This window comes from Salmo salar, chromosome ssa07 (assembly GCF_905237065.1).
Source record: "Salmo salar chromosome ssa07, Ssal_v3.1, whole genome shotgun sequence".
NCBI lineage: Eukaryota > Metazoa > Chordata > Actinopteri > Salmoniformes > Salmonidae > Salmo > Salmo salar.
Genome location: NC_059448.1, coordinates 25,599,145 through 25,622,513, shown reverse-complemented (window position 1 = coordinate 25,622,513; position 23,369 = coordinate 25,599,145). Strand labels below are relative to the sequence as shown.

General features: G+C 41.4%; 20 non-coding genes across 20 annotated transcripts; all 20 read right to left on the bottom strand.

The window, feature by feature from the left end:
• Window positions 1-382: 382 nt before the first annotated feature.
• On the bottom strand, window positions 383-456 carry trnan-guu (transfer RNA asparagine (anticodon GUU)). The gene has a single exon. It is a non-coding gene; the product is annotated as a tRNA-Asn (tRNA).
• A 1,113-nt stretch (window positions 457-1,569) lies between these two features.
• Window positions 1,570-1,643, bottom strand: trnan-guu (transfer RNA asparagine (anticodon GUU)). Its single transcript has one exon. It is a non-coding gene; the product is annotated as a tRNA-Asn (tRNA).
• A 1,113-nt stretch (window positions 1,644-2,756) lies between these two features.
• trnan-guu (transfer RNA asparagine (anticodon GUU)) lies at window positions 2,757-2,830 on the bottom strand. The gene has a single exon. It is a non-coding gene; the product is annotated as a tRNA-Asn (tRNA).
• A 1,113-nt stretch (window positions 2,831-3,943) lies between these two features.
• Window positions 3,944-4,017, bottom strand: trnan-guu (transfer RNA asparagine (anticodon GUU)). Its single transcript has one exon. It is a non-coding gene; the product is annotated as a tRNA-Asn (tRNA).
• A 1,113-nt stretch (window positions 4,018-5,130) lies between these two features.
• On the bottom strand, window positions 5,131-5,204 carry trnan-guu (transfer RNA asparagine (anticodon GUU)). The gene has a single exon. It is a non-coding gene; the product is annotated as a tRNA-Asn (tRNA).
• A 1,113-nt stretch (window positions 5,205-6,317) lies between these two features.
• trnan-guu (transfer RNA asparagine (anticodon GUU)) lies at window positions 6,318-6,391 on the bottom strand. Its single transcript has one exon. It is a non-coding gene; the product is annotated as a tRNA-Asn (tRNA).
• Window positions 6,392-7,504: 1,113 nt separating this feature from the next.
• trnan-guu (transfer RNA asparagine (anticodon GUU)) lies at window positions 7,505-7,578 on the bottom strand. The gene has a single exon. It is a non-coding gene; the product is annotated as a tRNA-Asn (tRNA).
• A 1,113-nt stretch (window positions 7,579-8,691) lies between these two features.
• Window positions 8,692-8,765, bottom strand: trnan-guu (transfer RNA asparagine (anticodon GUU)). Its single transcript has one exon. It is a non-coding gene; the product is annotated as a tRNA-Asn (tRNA).
• Window positions 8,766-9,878: 1,113 nt separating this feature from the next.
• Window positions 9,879-9,952, bottom strand: trnan-guu (transfer RNA asparagine (anticodon GUU)). The gene has a single exon. It is a non-coding gene; the product is annotated as a tRNA-Asn (tRNA).
• Window positions 9,953-11,065: 1,113 nt separating this feature from the next.
• Window positions 11,066-11,139, bottom strand: trnan-guu (transfer RNA asparagine (anticodon GUU)). Its single transcript has one exon. It is a non-coding gene; the product is annotated as a tRNA-Asn (tRNA).
• A 1,113-nt stretch (window positions 11,140-12,252) lies between these two features.
• Window positions 12,253-12,326, bottom strand: trnan-guu (transfer RNA asparagine (anticodon GUU)). The gene has a single exon. It is a non-coding gene; the product is annotated as a tRNA-Asn (tRNA).
• Window positions 12,327-13,439: 1,113 nt separating this feature from the next.
• On the bottom strand, window positions 13,440-13,513 carry trnan-guu (transfer RNA asparagine (anticodon GUU)). Its single transcript has one exon. It is a non-coding gene; the product is annotated as a tRNA-Asn (tRNA).
• A 1,113-nt stretch (window positions 13,514-14,626) lies between these two features.
• trnan-guu (transfer RNA asparagine (anticodon GUU)) lies at window positions 14,627-14,700 on the bottom strand. The gene has a single exon. It is a non-coding gene; the product is annotated as a tRNA-Asn (tRNA).
• Window positions 14,701-15,813: 1,113 nt separating this feature from the next.
• Window positions 15,814-15,887, bottom strand: trnan-guu (transfer RNA asparagine (anticodon GUU)). The gene has a single exon. It is a non-coding gene; the product is annotated as a tRNA-Asn (tRNA).
• A 1,113-nt stretch (window positions 15,888-17,000) lies between these two features.
• trnan-guu (transfer RNA asparagine (anticodon GUU)) lies at window positions 17,001-17,074 on the bottom strand. The gene has a single exon. It is a non-coding gene; the product is annotated as a tRNA-Asn (tRNA).
• A 1,113-nt stretch (window positions 17,075-18,187) lies between these two features.
• trnan-guu (transfer RNA asparagine (anticodon GUU)) lies at window positions 18,188-18,261 on the bottom strand. The gene has a single exon. It is a non-coding gene; the product is annotated as a tRNA-Asn (tRNA).
• Window positions 18,262-19,374: 1,113 nt separating this feature from the next.
• On the bottom strand, window positions 19,375-19,448 carry trnan-guu (transfer RNA asparagine (anticodon GUU)). Its single transcript has one exon. It is a non-coding gene; the product is annotated as a tRNA-Asn (tRNA).
• A 1,113-nt stretch (window positions 19,449-20,561) lies between these two features.
• Window positions 20,562-20,635, bottom strand: trnan-guu (transfer RNA asparagine (anticodon GUU)). The gene has a single exon. It is a non-coding gene; the product is annotated as a tRNA-Asn (tRNA).
• A 1,113-nt stretch (window positions 20,636-21,748) lies between these two features.
• Window positions 21,749-21,822, bottom strand: trnan-guu (transfer RNA asparagine (anticodon GUU)). Its single transcript has one exon. It is a non-coding gene; the product is annotated as a tRNA-Asn (tRNA).
• Window positions 21,823-22,935: 1,113 nt separating this feature from the next.
• On the bottom strand, window positions 22,936-23,009 carry trnan-guu (transfer RNA asparagine (anticodon GUU)). The gene has a single exon. It is a non-coding gene; the product is annotated as a tRNA-Asn (tRNA).
• Window positions 23,010-23,369: the final 360 nt, after the last annotated feature.

Genomic DNA, 23,369 nt, shown 5'->3' with positions numbered 1-23,369 from the left:
ATCCAGGAAGGTCTTTCCACATCACTATAAATGGAAAGATAGCATCTCTGGGTGGGCTCAAATCACCAACCTTTAAACCAACGGCCTAAGGCGCTAACCAATTGCGCCACAGAGACTTGTGATTATATTGACCCTCAGCAGGCCAAAGTCTCATGGAAGCTCACTACAAGTCAGGAAGTTTCACATCGCTACAATCTGAAAAATGTCATCCATGGGTGGTGTCGAAGCACCAATCTTTAGATAGATTGTCAAACACACTAACTGATTGCACTAGAGAGGCTTGTGTTGGCATTGACCCTCAGCAGGACAAAGTAACAGGGAATCTCATTACAGGTCCAGGATGTCACATCCGCATCATGGAGCACAACAAACTGAAAACTCTCGTCCCTGGGTGGGCTCGAACCACCAACCTTTAGATTAACAGTCTAACGCGCTAACCAATTGCGCCACAGAGACTTGTTGTGTGTCTGACCCTGACACTTGATCGCTGGCCATCCGTGATCTCATCCAACTGTACATGGAGTTTACGAAACAACAACACTTTGTTCCAATGGTTGTGTCAACGTGCATCGAAAGTGCCGCAACATTTTCAAGGAAGTAGCCCTGTAGTTTTCTAACGTTTGTTAGCTTTTTGAATGGCCTTAAAAGGGCAAAAATGTAGCACAATGTTCGTCAGCGCAACATTATATAAAAAGGCATCTGGCAGGAGTAAATTCAGCCACAATCACAAATATAATTTGATAAATATATATCTTAAACAACTGCGTTTTCACAAATGTAATATATGATCGCCAAGCCCATTCAAAATAATTAGGGGACTGACCCTGGAAGAATGATGTAATGGCGAGTCACTTTCATGGCGTATAGGCACACATATTCACACAAACACACACATACTGGACCAACATTGTCCTTCAAGCGAAATACATTTAAATGCTAAGGGTTTTCATGCCAGATTGACATCATTTACATTGTCATACTTGCCGGATTAATATGAATAAATGATATGTTCCATGGAGACCACAGAATGATCAAGCTATTGAGTAACATAATATCAGAGACCATTGACAGCCATTTTGGTATAGTATAGCAGCAGGTATAGGAACTTGTCATCTTTCATGTTCAACAACACACCAATCACATGTGACAATAGGAAACAAAGCAGGTCAAAAGCGAGCTTACTGTAAATCCAGGAAGGTCTTTCCACATCACTATAAATGGAAAGATAGCATCTCTGGGTGGGCTCAAATCACCAACCTTTAAACCAACAGCCTAAGGCGCTAACCAATTGCGCCACAGAGACTTGTGATTATATTGACCCTCAGCAGGCCAAAGTCTCATGGAAGCTCACTACAAGTCAGGAAGTTTCACATCGCTACAATCTGAAAAATGTCATCCATGGGTGGTGTCGAAGCACCAATCTTTAGATAGATTGTCAAACACACTAACTGATTGCACTAGAGAGGCTTGTGTTGGCATTGACCCTCAGCAGGACAAAGTAACAGGGAATCTCATTACAGGTCCAGGATGTCACATCCGCATCATGGAGCACAACAAACTGAAAACTCTCGTCCCTGGGTGGGCTCGAACCACCAACCTTTAGATTAACAGTCTAACGCGCTAACCAATTGCGCCACAGAGACTTGTTGTGTGTCTGACCCTGACACTTGATCGCTGGCCATCCGTGATCTCATCCAACTGTACATGGAGTTTACGAAACAACAACACTTTGTTCCAATGGTTGTATCAACGTGCATCGAAAGTGCCGCAACATTTTCAAGGAAGTAGCCCTGTAGTTTTCTAACGTTTGTTAGCTTTTTGAATGGCCTTAAAAGGGCAAAAATGTAGCACAATGTTCGTCAGCGCAACATTATATAAAAAGGCATCTGGCAGGAGTAAATTCAGCCACAATCACAAATATAATTTGATAAATATATATCTTAAACAACTGCGTTTTCACAAATGTAATATATGATCGCCAAGCCCATTCAAAATAATTAGGGGACTGACCCCGGAAGAATGATGTAATGGCGAGTCACTTTCATGGCGTATAGGCACACATATTCACACAAACACACACATACTGGACCAACATTGTCCTTCAAGCGAAATACATTTAAATGCTAAGGGTTTTCATGCCAGATTGACATCATTTACATTGTCATACTTGCCGGATTAATATGAATAAATGATATGTTCCATGGAGAACACAGAATGATCAAGCTATTGAGTAACATAATATCAGAGACCATTGACAGCCATTTTGGTATAGTATAGCAGCAGGTATAGGAACTTGTCATCTTTCATGTTCAACAACACACCAATCACATGTGACAATAGGAAACAAAGCAGGTCAAAAGCGAGCTTACTGTAAATCCAGGAAGGTCTTTCCACATCACTATAAATGGAAAGATAGCATCTCTGGGTGGGCTCAAATCACCAACCTTTAAACTAACAGCCTAAGGCGCTAACCAATTGCGCCACAGAGACTTGTGATTATATTGACCCTCAGCAGGCCAAAGTCTCATGGAAGCTCACTACAAGTCAGGAAGTTTCACATCGCTACAATCTGAAAAATGTCATCCATGGGTCGTGTCGAAGCACCAATCTTTAGATAGATTGTCAAACACACTAACTGATTGCACTAGAGAGGCTTGTGTTGGCATTGACCCTCAGCAGGACAAAGTAACAGGGAATCTCATTACAGGTCCAGGATGTCACATCCGCATCATGGAGCACAACAAACTGAAAACTCTCGTCCCTGGGTGGGCTCGAACCACCAACCTTTAGATTAACAGTCTAACGCGCTAACCAATTGCGCCACAGAGACTTGTTGTGTGTCTGACCCTGACACTTGATCGCTGGCCATCCGTGATCTCATCCAACTGTACATGGAGTTTACGAAACAACAACACTTTGTTCCAATGGTTGTATCAACGTGCATGGAAAGTGTCGCAACATTTTCAAGGAAGTAGCCCTGTAGTTTTCTAACGTTTGTTAGCTTTTTGAATGGCCTTAAAAGGGCAAAAATGTAGCACAATGTTCGTCAGCGCAACATTATATAAAAAGGCATCTGGCAGGAGTAAATTCAGCCACAATCACAAATATAATTTGATAAATATATATCTTAAACAACTGCGTTTTCACGAATGTAATATATGATCGCCAAGCCCATTCAAAATAATTAGGGGACTGACCCTGGAAGAATGATGTAATGGCGAGTCACTTTCATGGCGTATAGGCACACATATTCACACAAACACACACATACTGGACCAACATTGTCCTTCAAGCGAAATACATTTAAATGCTAAGGGTTTTCATGCCAGATTGACATCATTTACATTGTCATACTTGCCGGATTAATATGAATAAATGATATGTTCCATGGAGACCACAGAATGATCAAGCTATTGAGTAACATAATATCAGAGACCATTGACAGCCATTTTGGTATAGTATAGCAGCAGGTATAGGAACTTGTCATCTTTCATGTTCAACAACACACCAATCACATGTGACAATAGGAAACAAAGCAGGTCAAAAGCGAGCTTACTGTAAATCCAGGAAGGTCTTTCCACATCACTATAAATGGAAAGATAGCATCTCTGGGTGGGCTCAAATCACCAACCTTTAAACTAACAGCCTAAGGCGCTAACCAATTGCGCCACAGAGACTTGTGATTATATTGACCCTCAGCAGGACAAAGTCTCATGGAAGCTCACTACAAGTCAGGAAGTTTCACATTGCTACAATCTGAAGAATGTCATCCATGGGTGGTGTCGAAGCACCAATCTTTAGATAGATTGTCAAACACACTAACTGATTGCACTAGAGAGGCTTGTGTTGGCATTGACCCTCAGCAGGACAAAGTAACAGGGAATCTCATTACAGGTCCAGGATGTCACATCCGCATCATGGAGCACAACAAACTGAAAACTCTCGTCCCTGGGTGGGCTCGAACCACCAACCTTTAGATTAACAGTCTAACGCGCTAACCAATTGCGCCACAGAGACTTGTTGTGTGTCTGACCCTGACACTTGATCGCTGGCCATCCGTGATCTCATCCAACTGTACATGGAGTTTACGAAACAACAACACTTTGTTCCAATGGTTGTATCAACGTGCATCGAAAGTGCCGCAACATTTTCAAGGAAGTAGCCCTGTAGTTTTCTAACGTTTGTTAGCTTTTTGAATGGCCTTAAAAGGGCAAAAATGTAGCACAATGTTCGTCAGCACAACATTATATAAAAAGGCATCTGGCAGGAGTAAATTCAGCCACAATCACAAATATAATTTGATAAATATATATATTAAACAACTGCGTTTTCACGAATGTAATATATGATCGCCAAGCCCATTCAAAATAATTAGGGGACTGACCCCGGAAGAATGATGTAATGGCGAGTCACTTTCATGGAGTATAGGCACACATATTCACACAAACACACACATACTGGACCAACATTGTCCTTCAAGCGAAATACATTTAAATGCTAAGGGTTTTCATGCCAGATTGACATCATTTACATTGTCATACTTGCCGGATTAATATGAATAAATGATATGTTCCATGGAGAACACAGAATGATCAAGCTATTGAGTAACATAATATCAGAGACCATTGACAGCCATTTTGGTATAGTATAGCAGCAGGTATAGGAACTTGTCATCTTTCATGTTCAACAACACACCAATCACATGTGACAATAGGAAACAAAGCAGGTCAAAAGCGAGCTTACTGTAAATCCAGGAAGGTCTTTCCACATCACTATAAATGGAAAGATAGCATCTCTGGGTGGGCTCAAATCACCAACCTTTAAACCAACAGCCTAAGGCGCTAACCAATTGCGCCACAGAGACTTGTGATTATATTGACCCTCAGCAGGCCAAAGTCTCATGGAAGCTCACTACAAGTCAGGAAGTTTCACATCGCTACAATCTGAAAAATGTCATCCATGGGTGGTGTCGAAGCACCAATCTTTAGATAGATTGTCAAACACACTAACTGATTGCACTAGAGAGGCTTGTGTTGGCATTGACCCTCAGCAGGACAAAGTAACAGGGAATCTCATTACAGGTCCAGGATGTCACATCCGCATCATGGAGCACAACAAACTGAAAACTCTCGTCCCTGGGTGGGCTCGAACCACCAACCTTTAGATTAACAGTCTAACGCGCTAACCAATTGCGCCACAGAGACTTGTTGTGTGTCTGACCCTAACACTTGATCGCTGGCCATCCGTGATCTCATCCAACTGTACATGGAGTTTACGAAACAACAACACTTTGTTCCAATGGTTGTATCAACGTGCATCGAAAGTGCCGCAACATTTTCAAGGAAGTAGCCCTGTAGTTTTCTAACGTTTGTTAGCTTTTTGAATGGCCTTAAAAGGGCAAAAATGTAGCACAATGTTCGTCAGCACAACATTATATAAAAAGGCATCTGGCAGGAGTAAATTCAGCCACAATCACAAATATAATTTGATAAATATATATCTTAAACAACTGCGTTTTCACGAATGTAATATATGATCGCCAAGCCCATTCAAAATAATTAGGGGACTGACCCCGGAAGAATGATGTAATGGCGAGTCACTTTCATGGCGTATAGGCACACATATTCACACAAACACACACATACTGGACCAACATTGTCCTTCAAGCGAAATACATTTAAATGCTAAGGGTTTTCATGCCAGATTGACATCATTTACATTGTCATACTTGCCGGATTAATATGAATAAATGATATGTTCCATGGAGAACACAGAATGATCAAGCTATTGAGTAACATAATATCAGAGACCATTGACAGCCATTTTGGTATAGTATAGCAGCAGGTATAGGAACTTGTCATCTTTCATGTTCAACAACACACCAATCACATGTGACAATAGGAAACAAAGCAGGTCAAAAGCGAGCTTACTGTAAATCCAGGAAGGTCTTTCCACATCACTATAAATGGAAAGATAGCATCTCTGGGTGGGCTCAAATCACCAACCTTTAAACCAACAGCCTAAGGCGCTAACCAATTGCGCCACAGAGACTTGTGATTATATTGACCCTCAGCAGGCCAAAGTCTCATGGAAGCTCACTACAAGTCAGGAAGTTTCACATCGCTACAATCTGAAAAATGTCATCCATGGGTGGTGTCGAAGCACCAATCTTTAGATAGATTGTCAAACACACTAACTGATTGCACTAGAGAGGCTTGTGTTGGCATTGACTCTCAGCAGGACAAAGTAACAGGGAATCTCATTACAGGTCCAGGATGTCACATCCGCATCATGGAGCATAACAAACTGAAAACTCACGTCCCTGGGTGGGCTCGAACCACCAACCTTTAGATTAACAGTCTAACGCGCTAACCAATTGCGCCACAGAGACTTGTTGTGTGTCTGACCCTAACACTTGATCGCTGGCCATCCGTGATCTCATCCAACTGTACATGGAGTTTACGAAACAACAACACTTTGTTCCAATGGTTGTATCAACGTGCATGGAAAGTGCCGCAACATTTTCAAGGAAGTAGCCCTGTAGTTTTCTAACGTTTGTTAGCTTTTTGAATGGCTTTAAAAGGGCAAAAATGTAGCACAATGTTCGTCAGCGCAACATTATATAAAAAGGCATCTGGCAGGAGTAAATTCAGCCACAATCACAAATATAATTTGATAAATATATATCTTAAACAACTGCGTTTTCACGAATGTAATATATGATCGCCAAGCCCATTCAAAATAATTAGGGGACTGACCCTGGAAGAATGATGTAATGGCGAGTCACTTTCATGGCGTATAGGCACACATATTCACACAAACACACACATACTGGACCAACATTGTCCTTCAAGCGAAATACATTTAAATGCTAAGGGTTTTCATGCCAGATTGACATCATTTACATTGTCATACTTGCCGGATTAATATGAATAAATGATATGTTCCATGGAGAACACAGAATGATCAAGCTATTGAGTAACATAATATCAGAGACCATTGACAGCCATTTTGGTATAGTATAGCAGCAGGTATAGGAACTTGTCATCTTTCATGTTCAACAACACACCAATCACATGTGACAATAGGAAACAAAGCAGGTCAAAAGCGAGCTTACTGTAAATCCAGGAAGGTCTTTCCACATCACTATAAATGGAAAGATAGCATCTCTGGGTGGGCTCAAATCACCAACCTTTAAACCAACAGCCTAAGGCGCTAACCAATTGCGCCACAGAGACTTGTGATTATATTGACCCTCAGCAGGCCAAAGTCTCATGGAAGCTCACTACAAGTCAGGAAGTTTCACATCGCTACAATCTGAAAAATGTCATCCATGGGTGGTGTCGAAGCACCAATCTTTAGATAGATTGTCAAACACACTAACTGATTGCACTAGAGAGGCTTGTGTTGGCATTGACTCTCAGCAGGACAAAGTAACAGGGAATCTCATTACAGGTCCAGGATGTCACATCCGCATCATGGAGCACAACAAACTGAAAACTCACGTCCCTGGGTGGGCTCGAACCACCAACCTTTAGATTAACAGTCTAACGCGCTAACCAATTGCGCCACAGAGACTTGTTGTGTGTCTGACCCTAACACTTGATCGCTGGCCATCCGTGATCTCATCCAACTGTACATGGAGTTTACGAAACAACAACACTTTGTTCCAATGGTTGTATCAACGTGCATGGAAAGTGCCGCAACATTTTCAAGGAAGTAGCCCTGTAGTTTTCTAACGTTTGTTAGCTTTTTGAATGGCTTTAAAAGGGCAAAAATGTAGCACAATGTTCGTCAGCGCAACATTATATAAAAAGGCATCTGGCAGGAGTAAATTCAGCCACAATCACAAATATAATTTGATAAATATATATATTAAACAACTGCGTTTTCACGAATGTAATATATGATCGCCAAGCCCATTCAAAATAATTAGGGGACTGACCCCGGAAGAATGATGTAATGGCGAGTCACTTTCATGGAGTATAGGCACACATATTCACACAAACACACACATACTGGACCAACATTGTCCTTCAAGCGAAATACATTTAAATGCTAAGGGTTTTCATGCCAGATTGACATCATTTACATTGTCATACTTGCCGGATTAATATGAATAAATGATATGTTCCATGGAGAACACAGAATGATCAAGCTATTGAGTAACATAATATCAGTGACCATTGACAGCCATTTTGGTATAGTATAGCAGCAGGTATAGGAACTTGTCATCTTTCATGTTCAACAACACACCAATCACATGTGACAATAGGAAACAAAGCAGGTCAAAAGCGAGCTTACTGTAAATCCAGGAAGGTCTTTCCACATCACTATAAATGGAAAGATAGCATCTCTGGGTGGGCTCAAATCACCAACCTTTAAACCAACGGCCTAAGGCGCTAACCAATTGCGCCACAGAGACTTGTGATTATATTGACCCTCAGCAGGCCAAAGTCTCATGGAAGCTCACTACAAGTCAGGAAGTTTCACATCGCTACAATCTGAAAAATGTCATCCATGGGTGGTGTCGAAGCACCAATCTTTAGATAGATTGTCAAACACACTAACTGATTGCACTAGAGAGGCTTGTGTTGGCATTGACCCTCAGCAGGACAAAGTAACAGGGAATCTCATTACAGGTCCAGGATGTCACATCCGCATCATGGAGCACAACAAACTGAAAACTCTCGTCCCTGGGTGGGCTCGAACCACCAACCTTTAGATTAACAGTCTAACGCGCTAACCAATTGCGCCACAGAGACTTGTTGTGTGTCTGACCCTAACACTTGATCGCTGGCCATCCGTGATCTCATCCAACTGTACATGGAGTTTACGAAACAACAACACTTTGTTCCAATGGTTGTATCAACGTGCATGGAAAGTGCCGCAACATTTTCAAGGAAGTAGCCCTGTAGTTTTCTAACGTTTGTTAGCTTTTTGAATGGCCTTAAAAGGGCAAAAATGTAGCACAATGTTCGTCAGCGCAACATTATATAAAAAGGCATCTGGCAGGAGTAAATTCAGCCACAATCACAAATATAATTTGATAAATATATATCTTAAACAACTGCGTTTTCACGAATGTAATATATGATCGCCAAGCCCATTCAAAATAATTAGGGGACTGACCCTGGAAGAATGATGTAATGGCGAGTCACTTTCATGGCGTATAGGCACACATATTCACACAAACACACACATACTGGACCAACATTGTCCTTCAAGCGAAATACATTTAAATGCTAAGGGTTTTCATGCCAGATTGACATCATTTACATTGTCATACTTGCCGGATTAATATGAATAAATGATATGTTCCATGGAGAACACAGAATGATCAAGCTATTGAGTAACATAATATCAGTGACCATTGACAGCCATTTTGGTATAGTATAGCAGCAGGTATAGGAACTTGTCATCTTTCATGTTCAACAACACACCAATCACATGTGACAATAGGAAACAAAGCAGGTCAAAAGCGAGCTTACTGTAAATCCAGGAAGGTCTTTCCACATCACTATAAATGGAAAGATAGCATCTCTGGGTGGGCTCAAATCACCAACCTTTAAACCAACAGCCTAAGGCGCTAACCAATTGCGCCACAGAGACTTGTGATTATATTGACCCTCAGCAGGCCAAAGTCTCATGGAAGCTCACTACAAGTCAGGAAGTTTCACATCGCTACAATCTGAAAAATGTCATCCATGGGTGGTGTCGAAGCACCAATCTTTAGATAGATTGTCAAACACACTAACTGATTGCACTAGAGAGGCTTGTGTTGGCATTGACTCTCAGCAGGACAAAGTAACAGGGAATCTCATTACAGGTCCAGGATGTCACATCCGCATCATGGAGCACAACAAACTGAAAACTCTCGTCCCTGGGTGGGCTCGAACCACCAACCTTTAGATTAACAGTCTAACGCGCTAACCAATTGCGCCACAGAGACTTGTTGTGTGTCTGACCCTGACACTTGATCGCTGGCCATCCGTGATCTCATCCAACTGTACATGGAGTTTACGAAACAACAACACTTTGTTCCAATGGTTGTATCAACGTGCATCGAAAGTGCCGCAACATTTTCAAGGAAGTAGCCCTGTAGTTTTCTAACGTTTGTTAGCTTTTTGAATGGCCTTAAAAGGGCAAAAATGTAGCACAATGTTCGTCAGCGCAACATTATATAAAAAGGCATCTGGCAGGAGTAAATTCAGCCACAATCACAAATATAATTTGATAAATATATATCTTAAACAACTGCGTTTTCACGAATGTAATATATGATCGCCAAGCCCATTCAAAATAATTAGGGGACTGACCCTGGAAGAATGATGTAATGGCGAGTCACTTTCATGGCGTATAGGCACACATATTCACACAAACACACACATACTGGACCAACATTGTCCTTCAAGCGAAATACATTTAAATGCTAAGGGTTTTCATGCCAGATTGACATCATTTACATTGTCATACTTGCCGGATTAATATGAATAAATGATATGTTCCATGGAGACCACAGAATGATCAAGCTATTGAGTAACATAATATCAGAGACCATTGACAGCCATTTAGGTATAGTATAGCAGCAGGTATAGGAACTTGTCATCTTTCATGTTCAACAACACACCAATCACATGTGACAATAGGAAACAAAGCAGGTCAAAAGCGAGCTTACTGTAAATCCAGGAAGGTCTTTCCACATCACTATAAATGGAAAGATAGCATCTCTGGGTGGGCTCAAATCACCAACCTTTAAACTAACAGCCTAAGGCGCTAACCAATTGCGCCACAGAGACTTGTGATTATATTGACCCTCAGCAGGACAAAGTCTCATGGAAGCTCACTACAAGTCAGGAAGTTTCACATTGCTACAATCTGAAGAATGTCATCCATGGGTGGTGTCGAAGCACCAATCTTTAGATAGATTGTCAAACACACTAACTGACTGCACTAGAGAGGCTTGTGTTGGCATTGACCCTCAGCAGGACAAAGTAACAGGGAATCTCATTACAGGTCCAGGATGTCACATCCGCATCATGGAGCACAACAAACTGAAAACTCACGTCCCTGGGTGGGCTCGAACCACCAACCTTTAGATTAACAGTCTAACGCGCTAACCAATTGCGCCACAGAGACTTGTTGTGTGTCTGACCCTAACACTTGATCGCTGGCCATCCGTGATCTCATCCAACTGTACATGGAGTTTACGAAACAACAACACTTTGTTCCAATGGTTGTATCAACGTGCATGGAAAGTGCCGCAACATTTTCAAGGAAGTAGCCCTGTAGTTTTCTAACGTTTGTTAGCTTTTTGAATGGCTTTAAAAGGGCAAAAATGTAGCACAATGTTCGTCAGCGCAACATTATATAAAAAGGCATCTGGCAGGAGTAAATTCAGCCACAATCACAAATATAATTTGATAAATATATATCTTAAACAACTGCGTTTTCACGAATGTAATATATGATCGCCAAGCCCATTCAAAATAATTAGGGGACTGACCCTGGAAGAATGATGTAATGGCGAGTCACTTTCATGGCGTATAGGCACACATATTCACACAAACACACACATACTGGACCAACATTGTCCTTCAAGCGAAATACATTTAAATGCTAAGGGTTTTCATGCCAGATTGACATCATTTACATTGTCATACTTGCCGGATTAATATGAATAAATGATATGTTCCATGGAGAACACAGAATGATCAAGCTATTGAGTAACATAATATCAGAGACCATTGACAGCCATTTTGGTATAGTATAGCAGCAGGTATAGGAACTTGTCATCTTTCATGTTCAACAACACACCAATCACATGTGACAATAGGAAACAAAGCAGGTCAAAAGCGAGCTTACTGTAAATCCAGGAAGGTCTTTCCACATCACTATAAATGGAAAGATAGCATCTCTGGGTGGGCTCAAATCACCAACCTTTAAACCAACAGCCTAAGGCGCTAACCAATTGCGCCACAGAGACTTGTGATTATATTGACCCTCAGCAGGCCAAAGTCTCATGGAAGCTCACTACAAGTCAGGAAGTTTCACATCGCTACAATCTGAAAAATGTCATCCATGGGTGGTGTCGAAGCACCAATCTTTAGATAGATTGTCAAACACACTAACTGATTGCACTAGAGAGGCTTGTGTTGGCATTGACCCTCAGCAGGACAAAGTAACAGGGAATCTCATTACAGGTCCAGGATGTCACATCCGCATCATGGAGCACAACAAACTGAAAACTCTCGTCCCTGGGTGGGCTCGAACCACCAACCTTTAGATTAACAGTCTAACGCGCTAACCAATTGCGCCACAGAGACTTGTTGTGTGTCTGACCCTAACACTTGATCGCTGGCCATCCGTGATCTCATCCAACTGTACATGGAGTTTACGAAACAACAACACTTTGTTCCAATGGTTGTATCAACGTGCATGGAAAGTGCCGCAACATTTTCAAGGAAGTAGCCCTGTAGTTTTCTAACGTTTGTTAGCTTTTTGAATGGCCTTAAAAGGGCAAAAATGTAGCACAATGTTCGTCAGCACAACATTATATAAAAAGGCATCTGGCAGGAGTAAATTCAGCCACAATCACAAATATAATTTGATAAATATATATCTTAAACAACTGCGTTTTCACGAATGTAATATATGATCGCCAAGCCCATTCAAAATAATTAGGGGACTGACCCTGGAAGAATGATGTAATGGCGAGTCACTTTCATGGCGTATAGGCACACATATTCACACAAACACACACATACTGGACCAACATTGTCCTTCAAGCGAAATACATTTAAATGCTAAGGGTTTTCATGCCAGATTGACATCATTTACATTGTCATACTTGCCGGATTAATATGAATAAATGATATGTTCCATGGAGACCACAGAATGATCAAGCTATTGAGTAACATAATATCAGAGACCATTGACAGCCATTTTGGTATAGTATAGCAGCAGGTATAGGAACTTGTCATCTTTCATGTTCAACAACACACCAATCACATGTGACAATAGGAAACAAAGCAGGTCAAAAGCGAGCTTACTGTAAATCCAGGAAGGTCTTTCCACATCACTATAAATGGAAAGATAGCATCTCTGGGTGGGCTCAAATCACCAACCTTTAAACTAACAGCCTAAGGCGCTAACCAATTGCGCCACAGAGACTTGTGATTATATTGACCCTCAGCAGGCCAAAGTCTCATGGAAGCTCACTACAAGTCAGGAAGTTTCACATCGCTACAATCTGAAAAATGTCATCCATGGGTGGTGTCGAAGCACCAATCTTTAGATAGATTGTCAAACACACTAACTGATTGCACTAGAGAGGCTTGTGTTGGCATTGACCCTCAGCAGGACAAAGTAACAGGGAATCTCATTACAGGTCCAGGATGTCACATCCGCATCATGGAGCACAACAAACTGAAAACTCTCGTCCCTGGGTGGGCTCGAACCACCAACCTTTAGATTAACAGTCTAACGCGCTAACCAATTGCGCCACAGAGACTTGTTGTGTGTCTGACCCTAACACTTGATCGCTGGCCATCCGTGATCTCATCCAACTGTACATGGAGTTTACGAAACAACAACACTTTGTTCCAATGGTTGTATCAACGTGCATGGAAAGTGCCGCAACATTTTCAAGGAAGTAGCCCTGTAGTTTTCTAACGTTTGTTAGCTTTTTGAATGGCCTTAAAAGGGCAAAAATGTAGCACAATGTTCGTCAGCGCAACATTATATAAAAAGGCATCTGGCAGGAGTAAATTCAGCCACAATCACAAATATAATTTGATAAATATATATCTTAAACAACTGCGTTTTCACGAATGTAATATATGATCGCCAAGCCCATTCAAAATAATTAGGGGACTGACCCTGGAAGAATGATGTAATGGCGAGTCACTTTCATGGCGTATAGGCACACATATTCACACAAACACACACATACTGGACCAACATTGTCCTTCAAGCGAAATACATTTAAATGCTAAGGGTTTTCATGCCAGATTGACATCATTTACATTGTCATACTTGCCGGATTAATATGAATAAATGATATGTTCCATGGAGAACACAGAATGATCAAGCTATTGAGTAACATAATATCAGAGACCATTGACAGCCATTTTGGTATAGTATAGCAGCAGGTATAGGAACTTGTCATCTTTCATGTTCAACAACACACCAATCACATGTGACAATAGGAAACAAAGCAGGTCAAAAGCGAGCTTACTGTAAATCCAGGAAGGTCTTTCCACATCACTATAAATGGAAAGATAGCATCTCTGGGTGGGCTCAAATCACCAACCTTTAAACTAACAGCCTAAGGCGCTAACCAATTGCGCCACAGAGACTTGTGATTATATTGACCCTCAGCAGGCCAAAGTCTCATGGAAGCTCACTACAAGTCAGGAAGTTTCACATCGCTACAATCTGAAAAATGTCATCCATGGGTGGTGTCGAAGCACCAATCTTTAGATAGATTGTCAAACACACTAACTGATTGCACTAGAGAGGCTTGTGTTGGCATTGACCCTCAGCAGGACAAAGTAACAGGGAATCTCATTACAGGTCCAGGATGTCACATCCGCATCATGGAGCACAACAAACTGAAAACTCTCGTCCCTGGGTGGGCTCGAACCACCAACCTTTAGATTAACAGTCTAACGCGCTAACCAATTGCGCCACAGAGACTTGTTGTGTGTCTGACCCTGACACTTGATCGCTGGCCATCCGTGATCTCATCCAACTGTACATGGAGTTTACGAAACAACAACACTTTGTTCCAATGGTTGTATCAACGTGCATCGAAAGTGCCGCAACATTTTCAAGGAAGTAGCCCTGTAGTTTTCTAACGTTTGTTAGCTTTTTGAATGGCCTTAAAAGGGCAAAAATGTAGCACAATGTTCGTCAGCGCAACATTATATAAAAAGGCATCTGGCAGGAGTAAATTCAGCCACAATCACAAATATAATTTGATAAATATATATCTTAAACAACTGCGTTTTCACGAATGTAATATATGATCGCCAAGCCCATTCAAAATAATTAGGGGACTGACCCTGGAAGAATGATGTAATGGCGAGTCACTTTCATGGCGTATAGGCACACATATTCACACAAACACACACATACTGGACCAACATTGTCCTTCAAGCGAAATACATTTAAATGCTAAGGGTTTTCATGCCAGATTGACATCATTTACATTGTCATACTTGCCGGATTAATATGAATAAATGATATGTTCCATGGAGAACACAGAATGATCAAGCTATTGAGTAACATAATATCAGAGACCATTGACAGCCATTTTGGTATAGTATAGCAGCAGGTATAGGAACTTGTCATCTTTCATGTTCAACAACACACCAATCACATGTGACAATAGGAAACAAAGCAGGTCAAAAGCGAGCTTACTGTAAATCCAGGAAGGTCTTTCCACATCACTATAAATGGAAAGATAGCATCTCTGGGTGGGCTCAAATCACCAACCTTTAAACTAACAGCCTAAGGCGCTAACCAATTGCGCCACAGAGACTTGTGATTATATTGACCCTCAGCAGGCCAAAGTCTCATGGAAGCTCACTACAAGTCAGGAAGTTTCACATCGCTACAATCTGAAAAATGTCATCCATGGGTGGTGTCGAAGCACCAATCTTTAGATAGATTGTCAAACACACTAACTGATTGCACTAGAGAGGCTTGTGTTGGCATTGACCCTCAGCAGGACAAAGTAACAGGGAATCTCATTACAGGTCCAGGATGTCACATCCGCATCATGGAGCACAACAAACTGAAAACTCTCGTCCCTGGGTGGGCTCGAACCACCAACCTTTAGATTAACAGTCTAACGCGCTAACCAATTGCGCCACAGAGACTTGTTGTGTGTCTGACCCTGACACTTGATCGCTGGCCATCCGTGATCTCATCCAACTGTACATGGAGTTTACGAAACAACAACACTTTGTTCCAATGGTTGTATCAACGTGCATCGAAAGTGCCGCAACATTTTCAAGGAAGTAGCCCTGTAGTTTTCTAACGTTTGTTAGCTTTTTGAATGGCCTTAAAAGGGCAAAAATGTAGCACAATGTTCGTCAGCGCAACATTATATAAAAAGGCATCTGGCAGGAGTAAATTCAGCCACAATCACAAATATAATTTGATAAATATATATCTTAAACAACTGCGTTTTCACGAATGTAATATATGATCGCCAAGCCCATTCAAAATAATTAGGGGACTGACCCCGGAAGAATGATGTAATGGCGAGTCACTTTCATGGCGTATAGGCACACATATTCACACAAACACACACATACTGGACCAACATTGTCCTTCAAGCGAAATACATTTAAATGCTAAGGGTTTTCATGCCAGATTGACATCATTTACATTGTCATACTTGCCGGATTAATATGAATAAATGATATGTTCCATGGAGAACACAGAATGATCAAGCTATTGAGTAACATAATATCAGTGACCATTGACAGCCATTTTGGTATAGTATAGCAGCAGGTATAGGAACTTGTCATCTTTCATGTTCAACAACACACCAATCACATGTGACAATAGGAAACAAAGCAGGTCAAAAGCGAGCTTACTGTAAATCCAGGAAGGTCTTTCCACATCACTATAAATGGAAAGATAGCATCTCTGGGTGGGCTCAAATCACCAACCTTTAAACCAACAGCCTAAGGCGCTAACCAATTGCGCCACAGAGACTTGTGATTATATTGACCCTCAGCAGGCCAAAGTCTCATGGAAGCTCACTACAAGTCAGGAAGTTTCACATCGCTACAATCTGAAAAATGTCATCCATGGGTGGTGTCGAAGCACCAATCTTTAGATAGATTGTCAAACACACTAACTGATTGCACTAGAGAGGCTTGTGTTGGCATTGACCCTCAGCAGGACAAAGTAACAGGGAATCTCATTACAGGTCCAGGATGTCACATCCGCATCATGGAGCACAACAAACTGAAAACTCTCGTCCCTGGGTGGGCTCGAACCACCAACCTTTAGATTAACAGTCTAACGCGCTAACCAATTGCGCCACAGAGACTTGTTGTGTGTCTGACCCTGACACTTGATCGCTGGCCATCCGTGATCTCATCCAACTGTACATGGAGTTTACGAAACAACAACACTTTGTTCCAATGGTTGTATCAACGTGCATCGAAAGTGCCGCAACATTTTCAAGGAAGTAGCCCTGTAGTTTTCTAACGTTTGTTAGCTTTTTGAATGGCCTTAAAAGGGCAAAAATGTAGCACAATGTTCGTCAGCGCAACATTATATAAAAAGGCATCTGGCAGGAGTAAATTCAGCCACAATCACAAATATAATTTGATAAATATATATCTTAAACAACTGCGTTTTCACGAATGTAATATATGATCGCCAAGCCCATTCAAAATAATTAGGGGACTGACCCTGGAAGAATGATGTAATGGCGAGTCACTTTCATGGCGTATAGGCACACATATTCACACAAACACACACATACTGGACCAACATTGTCCTTCAAGCGAAATACATTTAAATGCTAAGGGTTTTCATGCCAGATTGACATCATTTACATTGTCATACTTGCCGGATTAATATGAATAAATGATATGTTCCATGGAGACCACAGAATGATCAAGCTATTGAGTAACATAATATCAGAGACCATTGACAGCCATTTTGGTATAGTATAGCAGCAGGTATAGGAACTTGTCATCTTTCATGTTCAACAACACACCAATCACATGTGACAATAGGAAACAAAGCAGGTCAAAAGCGAGCTTACTGTAAATCCAGGAAGGTCTTTCCACATCACTATAAATGGAAAGATAGCATCTCTGGGTGGGCTCAAATCACCAACCTTTAAACCAACAGCCTAAGGCGCTAACCAATTGCGCCACAGAGACTTGTGATTATATTGACCCTCAGCAGGCCAAAGTCTCATGGAAGCTCACTACAAGTCAGGAAGTTTCACATCGCTACAATCTGAAAAATGTCATCCATGGGTGGTGTCGAAGCACCAATCTTTAGATAGATTGTCAAACACACTAACTGATTGCACTAGAGAGGCTTGTGTTGGCATTGACCCTCAGCAGGACAAAGTAACAGGGAATCTCATTACAGGTCCAGGATGTCACATCCGCATCATGGAGCACAACAAACTGAAAACTCTCGTCCCTGGGTGGGCTCGAACCACCAACCTTTAGATTAACAGTCTAACGCGCTAACCAATTGCGCCACAGAGACTTGTTGTGTGTCTGACCCTGACACTTGATCGCTGGCCATCCGTGATCTCATCCAACTGTACATGGAGTTTACGAAACAACAACACTTTGTTCCAATGGTTGTGTCAACGTGCATCGAAAGTGCCGCAACATTTTCAAGGAAGTAGCCCTGTAGTTTTCTAACGTTTGTTAGCTTTTTGAATGGCCTTAAAAGGGCAAAAATGTAGCACAATGTTCGTCAGCACAACATTATATAAAAAGGCATCTGGCAGGAGTAAATTCAGCCACAATCACAAATATAATTTGATAAATATATATCTTAAACAACTGCGTTTTCACGAATGTAATATATGATCGCCAAGCCCATTCAAAATAATTAGGGGACTGACCCTGGAAGAATGATGTAATGGCGAGTCACTTTCATGGCGTATAGGCACACATATTCACACAAACACACACATACTGGACCAACATTGTCCTTCAAGCGAAATACATTTAAATGCTAAGGGTTTTCATGCCAGATTGACATCATTTACATTGTCATACTTGCCGGATTAATATGAATAAATGATATGTTCCATGGAGACCACAGAATGATCAAGCTATTGAGTAACATAATATCAGAGACCATTGACAGCCATTTTGGTATAGTATAGCAGCAGGTATAGGAACTTGTCATCTTTCATGTTCAACAACACACCAATCACATGTGACAATAGGAAACAAAGCAGGTCAAAAGCGAGCTTACTGTAAATCCAGGAAGGTCTTTCCACATCACTATAAATGGAAAGATAGCATCTCTGGGTGGGCTCAAATCACCAACCTTTAAACTAACAGCCTAAGGCGCTAACCAATTGCGCCACAGAGACTTGTGATTATATTGACCCTCAGCAGGCCAAAGTCTCATGGAAGCTCACTACAAGTCAGGAAGTTTCACATCGCTACAATCTGAAAAATGTCATCCATGGGTGGTGTCGAAGCACCAATCTTTAGATAGATTGTCAAACACACTAACTGATTGCACTAGAGAGGCTTGTGTTGGCATTGACCCTCAGCAGGACAAAGTAACAGGGAATCTCATTACAGGTCCAGGATGTCACATCCGCATCATGGAGCACAACAAACTGAAAACTCTCGTCCCTGGGTGGGCTCGAACCACCAACCTTTAGATTAACAGTCTAACGCGCTAACCAATTGCGCCACAGAGACTTGTTGTGTGTCTGACCCTGACACTTGATCGCTGGCCATCCGTGATCTCATCCAACTGTACATGGAGTTTACGAAACAACAACACTTTGTTCCAATGGTTGTATCAACGTGCATCGAAAGTGCCGCAACATTTTCAAGGAAGTAGCCCTGTAGTTTTCTAACGTTTGTTAGCTTTTTGAATGGCCTTAAAAGGGCAAAAATGTAGCACAATGTTCGTCAGCGCAACATTATATAAAAAGGCATCTGGCAGGAGTAAATTCAGCCACAATCACAAATATAATTTGATAAATATATATCTTAAACAACTGCGTTTTCACGAATGTAATATATGATCGCCAAGCCCATTCAAAATAATTAGGGGACTGACCCTGGAAGAATGATGTAATGGCGAGTCACTTTCATGGCGTATAGGCACACATATTCACACAAACACACACATACTGGACCAACATTGTCCTTCAAGCGAAATACATTTAAATGCTAAGGGTTTTCATGCCAGATTGACATCATTTACATTGTCATACTTGCCGGATTAATATGAATAAATGATATGTTCCATGGAGACCACAGAATGATCAAGCTATTGAGTAACATAATATCAGAGACCATTGACAGCCATTTTGGTATAGTATAGCAGCAGGTATAGGAACTTGTCATCTTTCATGTTCAACAACACACCAATCACATGTGACAATAGGAAACAAAGCAGGTCAAAAGCGAGCTTACTGTAAATCCAGGAAGGTCTTTCCACATCACTATAAATGGAAAGATAGCATCTCTGGGTGGGCTCAAATCACCAACCTTTAAACCAACGGCCTAAGGCGCTAACCAATTGCGCCACAGAGACTTGTGATTATATTGACCCTCAGCAGGCCAAAGTCTCATGGAAGCTCACTACAAGTCAGGAAGTTTCACATCGCTACAATCTGAAAAATGTCATCCATGGGTGGTGTCGAAGCACCAATCTTTAGATAGATTGTCAAACACACTAACTGATTGCACTAGAGAGGCTTGTGTTGGCATTGACCCTCAGCAGGACAAAGTAACAGGGAATCTCATTACAGGTCCAGGATGTCACATCCGCATCATGGAGCACAACAAACTGAAAACTCTCGTCCCTGGGTGGGCTCGAACCACCAACCTTTAGATTAACAGTCTAACGCGCTAACCAATTGCGCCACAGAGACTTGTTGTGTGTCTGACCCTGACACTTGATCGCTGGCCATCCGTGATCTCATCCAACTGTACATGGAGTTTACGAAACAACAACACTTTGTTCCAATGGTTGTGTCAACGTGCATCGAAAGTGCCGCAACATTTTCAAGGAAGTAGCCCTGTAGTTTTCTAACGTTTGTTAGCTTTTTGAATGGCCTTAAAAGGGCAAAAATGTAGCACAATGTTCGTCAGCACAACATTATATAAAAAGGCATCTGGCAGGAGTAAATTCAGCCACAATCACAAATATAATTTGATAAATATATATCTTAAACAACTGCGTTTTCACGAATGTAATATATGATCGCCAAGCCCATTCAAAATAATTAGGGGACTGACCCTGGAAGAATGATGTAATGGCGAGTCACTTTCATGGCGTATAGGCACACATATTCACACAAACACACACATACTGGACCAACATTGTCCTTCAAGCGAAATACATTTAAATGCTAAGGGTTTTCATGCCAGATTGACATCATTTACATTGTCATACTTGCCGGATTAATATGAATAAATGATATGTTCCATGGAGACCACAGAATGATCAAGCTATTGAGTAACATAATATCAGAGACCATTGACAGCCATTTTGGTATAGTATAGCAGCAGGTATAGGAACTTGTCATCTTTCATGTTCAACAACACACCAATCACATGTGACAATAGGAAACAAAGCAGGTCAAAAGCGAGCTTACTGTAAATCCAGGAAGGTCTTTCCACATCACTATAAATGGAAAGATAGCATCTCTGGGTGGGCTCAAATCACCAACCTTTAAACCAACGGCCTAAGGCGCTAACCAATTGCGCCACAGAGACTTGTGATTATATTGACCCTCAGCAGGCCAAAGTCTCATGGAAGCTCACTACAAGTCAGGAAGTTTCACATCGCTACAATCTGAAAAATGTCATCCATGGGTGGTGTCGAAGCACCAATCTTTAGATAGATTGTCAAACACACTAACTGATTGCACTAGAGAGGCTTGTGTTGGCATTGACCCTCAGCAGGACAAAGTAACAGGGAATCTCATTACAGGTCCAGGATGTCACATCCGCATCATGGAGCACAACAAACTGAAAACTCTCGTCCCTGGGTGGGCTCGAACCACCAACCTTTAGATTAACAGTCTAACGCGCTAACCAATTGCGCCACAGAGACTTGTTGTGTGTCTGACCCTGACACTTGATCGCTGGCCATCCGTGATCTCATCCAACTGTACATGGAGTTTACGAAACAACAACACTTTGTTCCAATGGTTGTGTCAACGTGCATCGAAAGTGCCGCAACATTTTCAAGGAAGTAGCCCTGTAGTTTTCTAACGTTTGTTAGCTTTTTGAATGGCCTTAAAAGGGCAAAAATGTAGCACAATGTTCGTCAGCACAACATTATATAAAAAGGCATCTGGCAGGAGTAAATTCAGCCACAATCACAAATATAATTTGATAAATATATATCTTAAACAACTGCGTTTTCACGAATGTAATATATGATCGCCAAGCCCATTCAAAATAATTAGGGGACTGACCCTGGAAGAATGATGTAATGGCGAGTCACTTTCATGGCGTATAGGCACACATATTCACACAAACACACACATACTGGACCAACATTGTCCTTCAAGCGAAATACATTTAAATGCTAAGGGTTTTCATGCCAGATTGACATCATTTACATTGTCATACTTGCCGGATTAATATGAATAAATGATATGTTCCATGGAGACCACAGAATGATCAAGCTATTGAGTAACATAATATCAGAGACCATTGACAGCCATTTTGGTATAGTATAGCAGCAGGTATAGGAACTTGTCATCTTTCATGTTCAACAACACACCAATCACATGTGACAATAGGAAACAAAGCAGGTCAAAAGCGAGCTTACTGTAAATCCAGGAAGGTCTTTCCACATCACTATAAATGGAAAGATAGCATCTCTGGGTGGGCTCAAATCACCAACCTTTAAACTAACAGCCTAAGGCGCTAACCAATTGCGCCACAGAGACTTGTGATTATATTGACCCTCAGCAGGCCAAAGTCTCATGGAAGCTCACTACAAGTCAGGAAGTTTCACATCGCTACAATCTGAAAAATGTCATCCATGGGTGGTGTCGAAGCACCAATCTTTAGATAGATTGTCAAACACACTAACTGATTGCACTAGAGAGGCTTGTGTTGGCATTGACCCTCAGCAGGACAAAGTAACAGGGAATCTCATTACAGGTCCAGGATGTCACATCCGCATCATGGAGCACAACAAACTGAAAACTCTCGTCCCTGGGTGGGCTCGAACCACCAACCTTTAGATTAACAGTCTAACGCGCTAACCAATTGCGCCACAGAGACTTGTTGTGTGTCTGACCCTGACACTTGATCGCTGGCCATCCGTGATCTCATCCAACTGTACATGGAGTTTACGAAACAACAACACTTTGTTCCAATGGTTGTGTCAACGTGCATCGAAAGTGCCGCAACATTTTCAAGGAAGTAGCCCTGTAGTTTTCTAACGTTTGTTAGCTTTTTGAATGGCCTTAAAAGGGCAAAAATGTAGCACAATGTTCGTCAGCACAACATTATATAAAAAGGCATCTGGCAGGAGTAAATTCAGCCACAATCACAAATATAATTTGATAAATATATATCTTAAACAACTGCGTTTTCACGAATGTAATATATGATCGCCAAGCCCATTCAAAATAATTAGGG